The following is a 17,427-nucleotide window of genomic DNA, read 5'->3' on the forward strand; positions in this document are numbered from 1 at the left end:
ACAGTGCAGAAACATTGGCAAACACTGAACCATTGTAGTTCTTTACACACAAATATATCATTCCAATCAATTCAATTTTGAGATTCATTTCATTTCTTCAGCTTGCAAAGGCACCATTACACTTGGACTGAAATCAAGTTGCACATTTTAGTAATATGCCTCAAAATACGATAAGCATGGACTGGTGGAAAATGTAGAACTGAATCAGCACAAAAACAGTCTGTTCTTGCAGTCTGTTGATGCAGCTGATGAAAAGTATGAAGTATGAAACTAATTGATATGGGTGAAAATATAACCATATTGGCAAATGCAAAAACAGAATATGTTTTAAATCCAGCGACTATTTGCTGTTTCCAATAGAACTGAGCACAGTGCACAACTGAAGATGTGGATGAAGACATGGTTTGTACAATCAATCACAACAACAACTGTATTGAGGTTATAATAAATCTGTTTTCAGTTTTCTGCCCAAAATAATAAAAAATTTTATTGCCAAAAATGTATTGTATTGGGTATTATTGACCTACAATCACTTAAGATATTGTCAGTATTAGTCAACTGTCAGTATTGTGCACTTTGATTGAGGGATCTACCAGAGACACATAGGGGATTTTGATGTTTGATATTCTCATGAATGAGTTTGTATACTGGGCGATGCTCCAATCTCCAAAAAAACAAACCTATAAAGTTCCCCCAAAAATAAATGTGCGCTGGGTCAGTGTGCCATCGGCCAGAGCACAGATTTCATGTGACACAGAAGAACTCGGGGTAAACAGAGAAAGACAGACAGACGACAAAACCAGACCTATTGATGTGGCGAGATGAAGGGGGCTGGGGGATTGGACTATATTTAGCTTCATTGAGATGGTAATGGTTGGAACATGAGAGGACCTTATGTGTGTACGTGCATGTGTATGTGTGTGTCTGTCTGAGTTTGTGTTAATGATGAGCTGTACAAGAGCCACAATTTGAATTTCTGGGCTTTACATGAGGGAAGAAATAATTACAAGTGGATTTGACAGAATCAATAGTCATCTCTCTGTAATAACGCAGCATGAAAATAGCAGCTCTGTTGCTTTCTTTCCTGGCCTTGATCAATGCCTGTAGGAAATATGATGAAACACATTTACCCTTCGGCACGATATCTCTTCCTGTCTCTCTCACCCTCCCGTCTCTCTAGATGTCTTACTCTCCCTCTCGCTACCCAACCGAGATTTTTCCTTTCCACTGTTGTCTTCCTCCTACTTGTTTCCTAGCAACTGAACTGACATGCCCCGTATTCTCAGCCCTGTGAATCTGTCGCCATAACCCTAGATTTTATGGAATAACCTATATAAATCATTGTTCCCCATGGGCAGCTGAGTTATGGTTGTTGTCTCCAGACAAACGACTCAGTCTACAAGCAGGTTGTTATTAACCTGGTTCTTTCCGCCATATTGCAAGTTTAGTGGTCAAAGCAACGAATTGGCCCGTGAATGGTGCACTGCAGTTATCAACGAAATAAATATAACGCTGACAATTACACAGCTGTCTGGGATGCTGAGTGAATTTAAGCAACTTCATTTAGAAAGATGAAGAGGAGGGTTTTTGAGGACGTCTTTGAGACTTTATGGACGAATTGTGCTGCTGTGGTGAATTTATTGACTTGGGAGAGGATTAGCCTGACACTGACCTGATCATTTTGAGAAATTCATATATTCAACCTTAAGCGGTAGATAACAAAACACTGCAATGCAGTCTTTAGCAACAACACTGCCCATGTCATGATGAGCATCCTCACATTCACATCTAATAACTAAAAGAAGGAAGAGCTTTGGCATTTTAATCATTATATATAAACTTCTGATGAGATACATTATTAGATGTATATATATATATATATATATATATATATATACACACACATATACATATATATCTACTTTTTTTCTTTCTTGCAATGAAAATAATAATAATTTAATTTGGGAGTGATTTAAAATTTTTGTTTGTGTCTTTAAGCATTGGCAGTTCCTTGGGGCTAAGTGACACACCAGGTGACACATTTCACGCATGATACAAAAAACTGTTGGTCTATAAATAAATAATCTGAGTTGTGAAAGCCTTACTTAAACAGTTAATGGAATATATTTATCTATCTATCTATAGCTTTAATGAACTTTCAGGAGCATGCCCCCAGCTTTGTGCAAGTAGATTACATTTTTGGCTGATATCTGACATTTGAAAGGTCAATATTAGCTTCATATATCAACACTAATTCATGTCTGTAATAATATTACATGTCACTCCAGGAATCCTACAATCAGTTTCATACCTCACTTTCCTTTAGTAATATTCTCAGCTGTAGGAAACAAGGAAGAAAATAAGATTGCTGAGAAATTATCCCCATCTAGTGACAAACAGAGGTACTACATTCAATAAAAGACATTTTAATTCTATTTGGATCATTTCAAAACTGTAAAATCCAAATTGTGATCATGTACTGTTTTGTATGCAGTGCTTGTGCTTGCAAAGTTGATAACTATCATGTGGATAATTCCCCATTCTCCTGTACAACATCCCAGTTTTCTTTAAAAATGTTGAATGCAGACATTCAATCAAAACTGACATGTTTGTATTTTCCTTTTCTCAGTTGATTTGAGTTTGTTGCGAATAGAGATCATGAATAAGAAATGGGATATTATGAAATTAAATTAAATGAAATCCTGTGGTATCACTGACTAGTATAACCTCCCTAGAGAAGATAGAAAAAAACATTACTATATATCATCTTTCAATATCACATACAGAGATACAGCTTTTCATATGAAATATGAACGTTTTTTATGTTATTCAGCCACTGTAGGTGTTTTCCCTGAAAACACATACTGTAGTTATTATTCATATGAAGAACTGAAATTACTTTGGGAGGCACGAGGAGAATACTGTAAGTTTGTAGAATAAAAAACTTAAATATAGTGTGCTTATACAAAGAAAACAAAACATTAAGGGGGTTTGGAGAATGTTTATATTGCACAGTATGAATAGTCAGCAGTTTCTTAGTCTAGAACTTTCTTAGTCCAAACCTTTCAACAACATGGTGCAAATCGTGATGATGGATATCCATCATACAGTGAATGGGAAGCAGGTGGGGTAATCAAAAAAACCATGAATAAGGAATTTCCAACTTGTGCAGCCAAAGAGGGAGTGAGTTCTCATTGACTGCTCTGTGCTGCAGTCATTTCCTTTTTTAAATTAAACCATCCATTAGCTCATATATCTATCTAGCTCAAAATTAGAGTGAATAAAAAGTGTGTTAATAATCAAACTGCCAGCCTGGCAGATCAATATTGTCAACAGGCAGCTGTAAATTTATCATGGAGGTGTGCAAGGGCCTTGCTAGTTATAAGCAGATGGCTGGTAGGCTGGTTGACGGCTGCATACTCCTGAGGTCTGAGAGGAACCAGTTAATACGCGGTGTGTATGAGTGATGCCTGAATTCTTTACTTCACTGATTCAATCAAAGCTGCAATAAATATAAGGTGACTAAGTGATTTTGTTTATTTTGTCTTATTTTCCTCAGTGAAAGTATGGATCAATGTTCAGACTTGGCATTGGAAATGTGCCCCAATATTTACAAAATTAAAGTTTAGCAATGTCATGCATGTGTGTGACTTTCCTCAGATTACTATTCCAGTAGCTGCAGATTGGGTGTGCTGGATTTTTCACTCCACATGACAGTATATCCCTACATCAATACCTAAAAGTGGCAGCTGCTCTGATCTGAAAAAAACATACTGTGCAGACAAGCTCGACTGAAGCTGCGGTGAATCACTAAGACTGTGGAGTAGGGAAGCCCTCTGGTGCAGCAAACAATGCTAATTTTACATTATCTGACTGAAAAGACACCACAACATCAAGTCTGGCTTGAGATGGAAAAAAGGAGAATAATTCACCAGTTCTTGGTGTATTTGCGGTTCCTGCCACTGCCCCCTGCCCTTTACAAATGCAAGGAGGTCCCAGTGTGAGGAAGATCACAATGCATTCACAACGAGCCAAATTAAAGCTAAAACGAGATTTTAAACTATATATGTGTCAGATTTCACATCCTCGCTCTCATTGTAGCGCCACATATATAATTCTCAAGAAAATCTATGTCAATTATTCCACTTTTTGTGTGAATCCCTAGTTGGACTGATGCCTCTCAACATATTTACCTAGTAATTTCAGATGCCATCATAATATAAACAAATGATTAGAGGCTAAACACCATCCATTTGTCTCATGAATACATGCATGGGGCCGTCTGTGCAGTAAGCATTTTTCAGTAGCTCCACTAGAGGTCAGAGACATGACGCTGAGGTCGCAGTTTGCTGCTATGATGGACTCAGTTTGCTTACAAAGCGCCTTTTACTCATTTGTCAAAACTACTCCATGATGCAGCAACATAAGTCACACAGCAGCATTTGGAGTCCCTCCTCTTTTGAGAGAAATGGATGATGAATATTTCACAAACACACACATAGACAAACACAAATTTAGGCATGTATCTGGCTTGTTTCCCTATTAGTTTCAAACAAAGCTTAATGTGCGTATCTTGATGCTGACCACATGCTACACAACCTATCACTGAATTATAATATCAACACAGGAGCCAACAAGGGCAATTTAGATATAGCTAGGGTTCCCATTTGGCTTGAAAGCATCAGTGGCTGAAAGAAATCCTGTTGCACTACAAAGGTATTATTTGCTCCAATAAGCTAACAGCATTGAACTCTGAGAACACAGCACAGTCATCTTTGATATTTAAATCTGAAGCTTTGAATTCAAGGTCTATGACGGGGCCCACATTCACTGGGCTCGACATTTCAGGACTTTAATGTCCAAAGAGGTATATGACAGTCACAGTTTCAGCATGTACATACACAAAAACATAAATAACATAAATACACACACATACGCACACTAGTTATATTACATTACACCTAAATCCTGCATAAAAGGCGATAAAATGCTAACTTCACAAAGAAGAAGCCATTTAATTTTCAGGGGGAAAAAATTAAATACCATGAAAGAACCAAAACCAACAGTGTGTTATCTCTAAATCCTTTCTTACTTCCCTATGTGTCTGTGGCTCTCAGCCTCAAGTCCACTGGATCTAAATGAAGATCTTCTGAAAACCTCCCTTTTAAAAAGGGTCACACAAATTTGTTTCATTCAAAATGGTAAATATTTTTCTAAAACAGATGGGCAAGGTAGTTTTTAGCTATGTTACTTAAACAGCAGTAGATGGTCTGCCTGTTAAGGACTATTATCAGACATGACATGATTTCTGTGTACACAACATTTTTCATGTGACTGTCATGTGACCTGAGCCTTGGTCTGTTTAAGATGGTGACTATATATTTGGTTTTAGTCTGAAGGAGAGCAGTGCGCTCGAAACGTCACTACCCTGGTTAAACCAGTATTTGCAAAGGGAGCAACAGAAATAATTTCTTTCCTTGATGCTTTTGGGTTTTTAATCGTGCACCTCATTCAAGTGTTTTGTTCCACACACCTTTTGATGTCATGGGTTTTGTTGACAATGTGATAATTACACCAGTCTTATCATTTAAAATGCAGTGATTTGAGCTTGACAATAAATAGGACATTCAAGACCCACATCACTTTCTGTCTTGTGTAAGCTGATGACCTGTTCCTATTCTGAAAGAGGGGGGTTAAATGTGCCTCTTCTCTAAGCAAACATCATTTCATGAGAGTGTTTTATTTGTCGGTGTGTGTGCTCATATGGAGGTCAACACAAAGTGCTGCTTTTTTCTAGTAGACTTGCCTGGATAGCAGACCAGCTGTTCGGAAAAGCTTATACCTCTCTAAGAGACAAAGAGTGAGTACACACAGTTAGAATAATAATCTAACATTAATCAATATACTATAGTTTATTTATCTATGTGGTTAATTGAAATGGGTTTTTTTTCCAGGAAGAGGCTGATAGGCAAGGCAGCTGTATTTATAGAGCATATTTCATTACATGGAAATTCAATGTGCTTTACTTTTTTAAAAAGAGTATTAGAAATAATAGAAACAACATATATAAAATATTTATAGTCACAATACCTACATACACACATATTCGAGGAAGGTCATACAGAGCAGTCACACGGTCTCATGGGCTGAACCACACACACACACACACACACACACACACACACACACACACACACACACACACACACACACACACACACACACACACACACACACACACACACACACACACACACACACACACACACACACACACACACACACACACACACACACACACCCCTTTAATGTGGATATAGTTTGTCATCAGACAAAGCACTGCAGAGGGTAGGTGCACAGTAAATAAATGCACCTGATCTTATTGTGGATACAACCAGAAAGCCACCATCTAATGACCAGAGAGGTCTGTTGGGGGTTTTGTCAGTGAGCAGGTCAGAAATATACTGTACTACATGTACATGTACTACCTTAAAAACCAATAGGAGGAATTTAAAGGATTTCTCCTATCAATGTTAAGCCAGTAAAGTTATTTAAGTATTGGAGTCTTGTACTGATAGAATATGTTAATAAGTTATAAATTGTTCTTATAGATTAATGGAAATTAGTTCAATGTAGCTTTATGCTCCTCTGGCAGCTGTTTTATTTTCCAGACGCATAATTAAGACAGCTTGCACTTCATTAAAAGATAAAACTGTAAATGTTTAAACTGACACTAAACTTTTTTCCAATGCATAGCCTGAAACATAATTTACAATATTGCTTGTAGCAAGTGGAATTATCTGCACATCTATGGTTTTTAATTATTAAACAGATAATAAATGTTTATCTATCTACATGTCTACTACTTACCCATGTACAGCAGCTGTGTGTGTGTGTGTGTGTGTGTGTGTGTGTGTGTGTGTGTGTGTGTGTGTGTGTGTGTGTGTGTGTGTGTGTGTGTGTGTGTGTGTGTGTGTGTGTGTGTGTGTGTAATAGTAAATGAGAGCACATGCTGCCTTCATGTGGTGTTGAAAGGGAGGACCAGAGGCCATATTTCATAGAGGGTTCCCTCAGGGGATGTAGGTGGTGTCAGTAAAGCGGGCATGAGCCCAGAGATGCATGGTAGTAACATTTAAGGTTATAATGGAGAATGGGGGCGTCCCGGTGATATTCTGAGGCGAGAGAAAATATAGGCCATCTGATGGTGTGCTCTGAAATACCATCACATTCAGGTTTAATTAAAATTTTAAAGACCATTTCAGAAACAGAGATGGTGACTGAAGCAAACTAAAGCCATTTATTAATATTTAGTTTTGGCATTTTTACATTTATTCATGGTGGCAGAAATAGGCAGGAACATAGCGAGAGAGAAAGGGGAAGGGATAATGTTCAACAAAGGTATCCAGCTGGAATCAAACCAAGGATATTGCAATTATAAGGTAAGGTAAGGTTGCAATTATAAGCTCACTAAAGCCAAACACAAACTAATTCTTTAGAATTTGCAGAAATTTTAATAATCAAAATCTTTGTTGGGGCTTTTTTTTTAAATACATACACAAAATCAAAAATTAACACTATTTGAGCCTGTGTTGGTCTTTTTCCTCTTTGCTGCACTCCCAAAGTCTTTTTCATCCCTACACTGCTTTCATTTTGCACCACATAGCAACATTTAGTAAAACTCGGACACTATCATCCGCTGACAGATCACACATCTCAGTAACTTATGATATCTCTCTGTCTCTGTGATGGTCATCAACAGTGTTAGTTGGCAACACTTTGCAATCGAGATTCAGGGAGATGGACATACAGAAGGGGAGGGAGAGAGCAATGAAGAAGTAAAGAGAGAGAATGAATACAGAGAGATTAATGAGAAGCTCTCTACCATAAACACAGCACAAATATGTCATTGTCATAAAACAAATATGCCAGCCTGAATTAAATGAAAACATTTCTATAGAGTGCGTGTTAGTGAGCAAACATTTCTACACTTTTCCCTCGACACACATTCTCTCTCAATAATGCTGCTGTCTCCATTCTGCATATTATTTGACAGACACATGGTTTTGTGGTGCGGAAAATGGCTTTCAGCATGTCATCATTAATAATTCACTTATGACAAACAGCTCTGACATTTACACTCCGCTGGGTGTCTGTCTGACACTGACAGCAAGACAATAATGAAGGAGAAGGAGACGGAGAGGGCGAGAGACGGATTCTCTCTCAGTTGTGTACTAATGAAATTAGAAAGGATCAGGACTACTAAAAGTGTCAAACCGTCAGTAGTAAAACACTGATGGAAGCTGCCTATGATGACCTTTTCAGAGATGGTCCATTGAGCACAAATTGAGTTGAAGTGAGTTTCTGTAGCTTTAAGAAACATGAACAATGAAGGAGAGCGCAACAAATCACATATGGCATAAGATTAACTTTAAGGTGCAGTTGAGCCCCTTAAGCAATCTAATGAAATTGGTGTGAATGAACAACGACATTTAGATTGCATGCCTTGCTGTCCAATTGTGCCTCTGCTTCAAACATCAATCACACACTCCCTCAGCTTTCAACAGACAAACATGAATAAGGAAATATGTGAATGAGCTGCTAGCAGACTTGCTGGCAGACTAAGTGATGGACTTTTTAAATCCCTGCCTCTCCTCTCCTAAATATCTGTCTGCCTCACAGGTCCACAGGTTTAGAATAAACGAAAGTGTGAGGTCCTCTGAGGGCAGCAGAGTGCATACGCTCTTTCAGAGCTAACACTTTGTGGGCAAATACTTAGAGAAGCAGACAGATTGAAACCAGAGGTGGTATCACTGTTTCCAGGACGATATTACTGGCTTCTCAATCTGTAGAGCTGCTTCCCAAAAAAGTCTCATCTGAGAGAAACAGAAATGACAGCAACAAATTGCCTTGATCAAGCTGTGCAAATATTTTTCCTTTGAATGTAATTTTGAAAATAATAATTCAGCCAGAGGAAGACACAAAGTTATAGCTTTTATACAACAGTCACGTCTGTACTGACTGAAAACCAATTTTAAGAAAGATTCAAAAGAAAAGAAAAAATGAATACAGATAGAAATAGAATAAATAATGAGAAATACCAGATGAATTCAATGCTCAGAACCTCATGCAGACTTAAACTGAGACCTGTAGTAGAGGTCCTCTTTCTTTGTCCTGGTGGATAAATAATGAGGCTTGTGTTCAATGTGTAAAGAATGAAAAAAGCTACTGCAAACAGGCAATTTTCCAACAGCAGCAGTGAGCAACGGATGCTTTATGGATAGCCAGAGGCACAGCCAGTGTTTCAATCACGTTGTGATCAGAAGAGATGAGGATCACACACTGCCTGCCCAAGTCCGTAAACACCCCTGCCGAGAATAGTATCAACACAGGACACTTGCAGCATCGCCTCACAGATAACCACTGATAACACAACACACACACACACACACACACACACACACACACAATGATGATATGCTGGTGTCCCAGTACCCTCAGTATATTGTCTGTGTGCAGATATATGTGCATGTTACCGGTCAGCATACAGCAACAGTATATCAGGTCATGAAAAAATGAGAAATCCTTCTGATAGGTGTTGATGCATCATATTCTGCTTTGAGACAGATATGAGGGTTTGATGGCTTGAATGATTCTACTCCAAAACTGGGGTGATAATTTTCATGAAATAACAAAATGCTCTTCTGATGTGAAGCTGACTAATCTGGTGAGTTGTTCCTGATTTGCACTGCAAATATAATTTTTGAATATGCCCAGCTGAAATATTGTAATGATCGTCACTTCAACAGTTCATTTACAACTCTAATAAATCAAAGATCATTTTTTATTTTAATTTCTCTCTCTACATTGTCAAAGTACAAGAATATAAAATCTGATTTTACTCACCTTGGACCTTTCCCAATGCTCTTACTAAAACATTTAAGCAGTAACTTGAACAGATGATGTACACGTTTACCTTTTGTTTGTGAGAAGGAGAAGAAGAAGACATGTTGTTTACTCTCCTTTTGAAATCTCTTTTAATAATGACATGAAGATGCTTTTAGTAATTAATGCCCAATTCAGTCCTCCAGAGACAATGGAGTGCCAGTCTCATTCATGGTGCATCCCTTTACTGGAGAGGAGTGTGTATGAGCCCTCATTCAGAGCAGAAGAAAGGTGAAACAACACAGAGCTGCAGATATGACATTGGACTCAGAAGAATGGAAATCAAAGAAATCAAGGAACTAATTGGAGAAACACACAAACTAGTCAATTTACACAATCTGCTTGTATTCACAAGATGACAGCTAGGTGTTTGAGGAGTAAATATCATTCTGGGGGAGAGCCTCGTTCACAGTGCTGTCACCAGGAAACTTGCCTTATGCTTATATGCTAGATACTCTTGTATCTCTTTCAGAAATCTGCTCAATTTCCGCTTTAGTTTAAAGCTGCAGTTGGTAAGTCTTATAAAAGTAACTTTTTGTCATATTTGCTAAGTACCAATTCAAGTATCCTTAAAATGACACTGATACCAACTGAGTACTTCATTTGATACCCATTACACATTTTGTGCTGTCTTTTATCTGGTGTATCAGGCCTGTAGTAGTCACACTGAACTGCTAAGCACGCTAACTCAAACTGACCGCGACTTCACCACCACAGATGGGTTGTAGCTGCTGTGGCAGTGGGCCAATCACATGTCGAATTAAATTGAAGAACGCTTGCAATGATTGGCTGTGAGAAAGTCCATACAAATAGTCATATTTTCTAACTCTGAGTGCAAAAAGGATTGATTGCAGGTATCGTTTGACGATTCAGTACTACTTGGTATCGATTTATTTTGGTCAATACCTTAACGGAGTGTCTATTTGCACCCCTGGTACAAATAGCCTCGGCCACACAGCTGAGCTATTTGCACCCTAGACGTATAACAACGTGAAAACATGGAGGATATTCATCTTCCATGCCAGCAGAAAAGGGGTTTCATCTCTAATGTTTCTTTTTAAAGACATTTCTGGCGGGAAAGTTGTATTATATTTTCATAATATTTCCTCAGTGAATGCATACAAGCATGCGTTTGTCAGTTAGAATGATTTTTCGCCAATATCTATCGTCCATATTAGCAAACATATTGGGCTGTCACATCACTACGTATCAATTTAAATTCTAATGTGTCAGTTTGAGGGCAGTCTTCTGAACACAGCACACAAAACATGGCTAGGTCTTTAATTTTCAATAGTCATTGAGGCTGTTACAATTCCTTGTGTCACGTCGTTTAGGTTGTTATCAGAAATACAATTCAATTTAAGTTGCCAGAAGTATGATCTATAGTAATTTAAATGTATAACAATAAGTTATAAGTAGCAGCACAGTCTCTGTCTCAAACACAGTGTGTTTACTTTGAAAATCCCCGTGATTATCTCTCTCAGTTGTGGGAAAGTGGCGGAAATATCACTGTATAATTATTCAGGCTATTTGTTGTTAGGTTGTATTTATTTCATTTCGCTCTCCTTAAACTGACAGCTGCGGCCAACACGCTTCAAAACGCCCAACTCTTACTTTGAAGGCTGTTTCCAGCACTCGACATTTTCATTGTACAAGTTGGATAAAGGAACAAGCGGACGCTTTGTGCCGCTGAATTGGATTACACGTCTTACGACAGTGAAATAGGACATACTCCCAAAAACAGGATTTTTCATTATACAACGTAAACAATGCAGATGAATTATACTTAGTGCATGGACCCATTAGTTTAACAACTCAAACTGCCTTGAATCTCTGGCTTCCAACTTTTCAATTAACCATTACTCCCACAAAGATAGCAACTCTTCTTTTACTGCTTCTCTCTTCAATAAAACCAGCAACATCAGACATGAAACTGAAGACCCTAAACTGATGCAGAGATCTGTTCTCTGAAGTGGTGGAATGTAAATGAACATAGTAATGGAACTAATCTAGTACAATTTGAAGATACTTGTACTTTACTTGAACTGTTCCATTTAATGCTTCTTTATTTATTGTATCTCTGGCATGATAGCTAGATACGTGCAGGGACTCCAATCTGAAAGTGAGAGTTAAATGCAAATACATTTTAATGATCACTTGTTGGAAAAGGCAATGGTTTGAATGTTTGTGTGGCCGTTTGTGGACAAATGCAAACAACAGGCATCCACTACACAATTGTAAAGGAGTCTTGACACAGCAGTCATAACAACAAAAAACTGTAGACTTCCTCCCTCATTTATACTTTTACTGCACTACATTTCAGAGGGAAATCTTATATATTATACTCCATTCCATCTATCTGACAGCTTTAGTTACTATTTACTTTACAGATTAAGATTTAAAATAAAAACATATGATAACCTTATGAAATATAATGCATTTAAATATTAAACCTTTGATTCACAACCTTTTTGGCTTGTGATCCAGTACAAAAAAGGGACCCCTTGCCACATTTCAGATGTCTATGAGGTCTTAGCAATTACAACAAAGAGGAATTTCCCCTCTAAATGGTTTCATCTACATAATTGTTTGAGGTCAGAAGAGGTAACATTGTCCAGTAGATTACAAAAGAAAGCAAAGATTGGAAAAGGGTCATAATATGAATACAGATTTGTGTAGCCGAACTTAATTTTTTTCTCTCTCCTACCTTATTGATTAATTAAAAAACTATTGTTTCCACAGATACTAAATACTGTAATGTCAAGGTGAAAACATCTAAAACCTTTCCAACTGATATACGGGCAGAAAAATCATGTCATTGGGAGTTTGGGTATTTCCCAAATTGTACAATAAACACTCTCCTGTGCCACACACACACACACACACACACACACACACACACACACACACACACACACCACACACACACCACACACACACACACACACACACACACACACACGAGGTCAAATAGAGTCCAAAAGATTAGCGCTCTGCCTGATTGATTCAGTGTGATTACTGTCTTTGAGGTCACGTTAAAGCCAACACTGAGTACTGTTATTTTATCCGGCACTTCCGAAAGGATATTTTTATCCACATGTCAAATGTTACAAATACTCACACACACACACATGCATCTGTTACTCAAACAAACAAAACACAGTTAACCCCCTGCTAAAAGCAGCAGAAGAAGATAACAAGATACCAGAACTGGAGGCTTAATTGCCTCATTTAAAAAGCAGTGTTTTCTATTGTAGCATGTATTTCAAGTAGGGCTCTGAATGAGACATGAGAAGCTTTCAGAAGATGCCATTTGGTGGCACATGAACAAGGTCAGTGGTTCATAGAGTCTGCTTTGCTCATTTCAGGCCACACAACAAGAGGTAAGAAAAAGGACAAAGCACATTGAAGATTTTGTAAATGTAATCAACAGAGCAAATTAATCAAACTACTACACAGTATGCTATATTTTGTACCAAGCAGAAGTTTTAGTGAGTCTGCAAGTTTCCTCTTGCACCACTGTCATACTAAAATTTCTAAATAGGCATGAGGGTCATCTTCCAGGAAACATTAATATCCTATACAACTTTCATGCCAGTAGTTACTTTGCATAAAATCTGGCCCGGGGGTGCGCTACAGGGTGAGCTACAGGGTGAGCTACAGGGTGAGCTACAGGGTGAGCTACAGGGTGAGCTACAGGGTGAGCTACAGGGTGCTCTTAGGGGCAGGACATTTCATGGCAACCTGTGAAATTTGGCCTGAGGATGACACTAGAAAAAACATCAAGGAATCACTAAGACATTCAGAAAAGTCTTCTGGGAGTCATGGCTATCTACAGTAAATGTCATGGGAGTTTTACCACTGGTTTTCAAGAAACGTTGTCATGAACAAAAGTAAGGGGCAAGAAGAGAATTTGACCTGATGGTGGCATTGTATTAAAATTATTAGGACTTTTAAATATCATGACAATCTGGCCAGTAGGTTCTCAATTATCTTGCTATAGAGAGAAAGATGAATAGAGGAACAAACATAATTACTCTGCTAATAACAGGTACAAAAAAAACCTCATAAGCTTTTTATAAACACATTTCTTCTGTTTGGTCTAAAATCACAATGATCCCCCTTCAAAATATAAAAGCAGGTGCACACTTTGGCTCAGGTGCAACATTTCATTTTCCATTTGTCCTGTCAGGTGTGCTTGCCTCTAAGTGGCCCTGAGAGGTAAATTTTCATGGTTGTAACAGATCCTGACTCACTATGGTCATTGTCCTCTCAGTATCAGAAGTGTAAATCTGACATCTAATATTATATTAATTATATCAGGCAGGCCAGAGAATAGTTATTCAGTCCATGACCGAGCATCTCTACAGGCCTGGTAATCCAGTAATTGCCCACATCAACTACTGTCACATGGACTTTAACAAATGCAAATTTGAATGGAAAAAGTTCTCATTCAAAATGACTCCTCTTATTTCTAATACATATTTTGCCCCTACCCTCTTCACGAATCCCCCTCCATTTATTGTGCGTCATCTGTCTCCTGCCATCATGCACCTCAAGTCTCTGTCTCTTTAGTTATACACATAACACAGCATGGGATGTGGCATCCTCTACCTGTGGTGAGGAAGGGTGTGGAAGCGCAGTTGGGGCCAATTCCACTCACCACTATAATCAGCTAGAAATCCCACTGCACCCCAGGGCAGGAAACCAGTAAATAGATACACACACTCACATACACGTGGCATGAGCATGTGAATGAGCATACCTTAAACACACACTTAGGGTAGACAAACACACACTTACATACACACATACAAATATATATGATGCGTGATGATGACAATCATCATCACTGCGTCAGTGACTGAGATGACAACATAACAAACAAACAACTGCTAAAATTACACTCTTACGATAATCAATTAGATGAAGACACTGTCCATCTCCATTCCACTGTAGGATGGTTGCAGTTAAATTGGCAATCAAAAGACCTAAACACAAATCCATGCTTTAAATACTTTAAGGCATATTTGCATCTGTAGCTTCTGTCAACACATACATTGTCCTCGTTGTGACTTTGAAAATACTAATGAAAAAACATGTGTTAGTATTTTTGTATTTCATAGATTATTTCAAGTTGTACCCAAAGAGAGAATTCTGAGAGAAAACACTGGTTTGGTCTCATATTTTTAATTGATTATGAAGAAAGTTTACTATATCACCATAAATGTATTGTAATGAAAATTACTGTATTAGGAAAGTGTGTCTCACCTACTTCTACCTGATCGTTCACTATGTAAATAAGGTATTCACAAGTGTAGTCACAAAGCTAAACATTATATCAGTTTCAGCTGCATAGATTTGTCAAATTAAAATTTGGTCCCAGGTACACTGACTTCACTACTCACAGGTGGAGATTGAAATAAACTTAATGTACCACAGAAGCTGGATAGTAAATGCTCTTACATAAAGTTAAATTAAATTTTTATTTTAATTTAATTGGACACAAAATTGCTATGTAAAAATAGCCTAGTAATGTTTGTTTAGTACAAGTTCAATAAAAAATAGTTCCTAATAGTTATCATATCAACAAATGTTGATATTGTATACAACTGTATTGCTGTGGTCTGTTTCCCCATGTTATGAGAGTTGTGAGCAGATGTGATCTATACGTTTCAGACCATTCAGAAAAACAGTCATGTAGAAAACTCCCAGAGCGTTTTAGTGGGTAAGTAAGAGAAAGTCAGGGTTTAGAGTTTAAATCAGAATCATACTCACTCCCACTCCTTGCGTCGTGCCTGTGGTGTGCTTTGTATCTTATGAGCCTGGTGGGCTTTCACAATGTCCCTCTGCTCGATCAGACCACCCCGACGTCTCTTCATCACATTGGGACTGACCACCAGTTCTCCTTCCACCCCCAGCATTCCCCCTCCGACTTCGAACGATGAGGTCACATCAAGAGACAGGCCGAGGCCGTCCTGGTGTAGAGGTGGAGCAGGGACAGACATGTGTGGGAGGTAGAGAGTGTCATAGCTGGTGGAGAGACTTGGGGGCTCCAGGAGGGAGTGGGACCCAGAAAACAGGCTCGAGCCACCGACCAGTCCTGTACGATGCTTCTGCCAGCTTTCACAGTCTGTTGGGGATGTGTGGAGGATTTGGCGCCTGGGGGTGCTGCTACCACACGTTGCACCAATGCCAAGATCCAGACCATCATCTGGACACTCTGGCCCTCCTGGGGTTCTAGACAGCCCCAAAGCATTGTGCTCCCCTGTCAGAGACTGAGAGCTGACCAAACAGGAGCCCAGTTCCAACATGGTTGAAAGGCTGTCCGAGATCTCAGCATAGTGCTGCAGGAAAGAGCAGGATGAGGGAAAGGGAGTGCAATTGGGGAAGAGAAGGGAGAGAGACATAACATTAATGTACAATCATTAAGAGACATCAAAGAGTCACAAAACAGCTCATTTCCATGCTAATTTTATTGTGTGTGTGTGTGTGTGTGTCTTCATAGAGGTTGTACAGATGTGGTATAGCTATATCATTCCCACTTAGAGGTCCAGATACCCAAACAGTCTGTACTTGTTTGATTACAGCTACACCAGTCAAATGGCTGAAGAGATCTGACTTCTGTGTAAGTTATGCATCCATTCATCTGAGCCTCAGAGGCAATTTGCCAATGGCCCAATAGCTCTCACTGTCCTCAGTCAGTTTAAAATATTACCAGTCCTCTGAGCATCAGAACCAATTAGATAAGCTGTAATGCAGCCCTCAAAACAAACAATCATACAATACTGCCACCGCAGGCTTATTGGTGCAATTAGGAAGAGGGAGGAAGGAGAAGGAAAGTCACTTCATCAACCCATTTTTCTCCTTTAGCTAGTAAGAACACTGAGATTTAGGGCCCCATTTTAACGTTCTACTGCGCATGGAGTGAAGCACATGTCGCAAGTGCCTTTGGGGCGTGTCCAAATCCATTTTTGCTATTTTAACAGCGGAAAAATGGTCACTGCGCCAGGCACATGGTCTAAAAGGGATGGACTTAAGTCCCCTCATTAATATAAGGGGTGGGGTGTCATACACACACAAACAGAGACAGTGAAAAAACAGCTCCAAGTGTGACAACAGGTATGCTGACACAATATATATTTAAAGCTGCAAAAACCTCTTTACTGGTCCCGTTTTCCTGAGCCCCTTGTCATTTTAGTTTAGCAGAATGTTAGATTTACAGTCCATTTGAGAGGAAGGGCTCTAAATAACTTTTGAAGATATTGAGCAGTAAAAAGAGGATGTATAGTTGTACAGTGCAGATAAGATGAAATGATTAAATCTATTCAACTGTCTGGAGTAACAACTTAAAAACCTCCAGACTGCTGAAGCATCCTAGGAGTGGCAATAAGTGGACATGATGAGAGGCTGTTCAGGTGATGATCACAATGATGGTATCACTTGTACAAGAAAGCTGAGCCTCTTTGATTTCAAGAGGTCTCA

General features: G+C 38.7%; 1 protein-coding gene across 1 annotated transcript in view; it reads right to left on the reverse strand.

The window, feature by feature from the left end:
- LOC128361846 (voltage-dependent R-type calcium channel subunit alpha-1E) overlaps window positions 1-15,808 on the reverse strand; it is an 84,697-nt gene extending 68,889 nt beyond the window's left edge. The window contains exon 1 of the mRNA XM_053322411.1: window positions 15,721-15,808. The gene's annotated coding sequence lies outside the window, so the exon portion shown is untranslated. The remainder of the gene's footprint in view (window positions 1-15,720) is intronic.
- Between the last annotated feature and the right edge of the window lie 1,619 nt (window positions 15,809-17,427).

Source organism: Scomber japonicus, chromosome 7, assembly GCF_027409825.1.
Source record: "Scomber japonicus isolate fScoJap1 chromosome 7, fScoJap1.pri, whole genome shotgun sequence".
Classification (NCBI taxonomy): domain Eukaryota; kingdom Metazoa; phylum Chordata; class Actinopteri; order Scombriformes; family Scombridae; genus Scomber; species Scomber japonicus.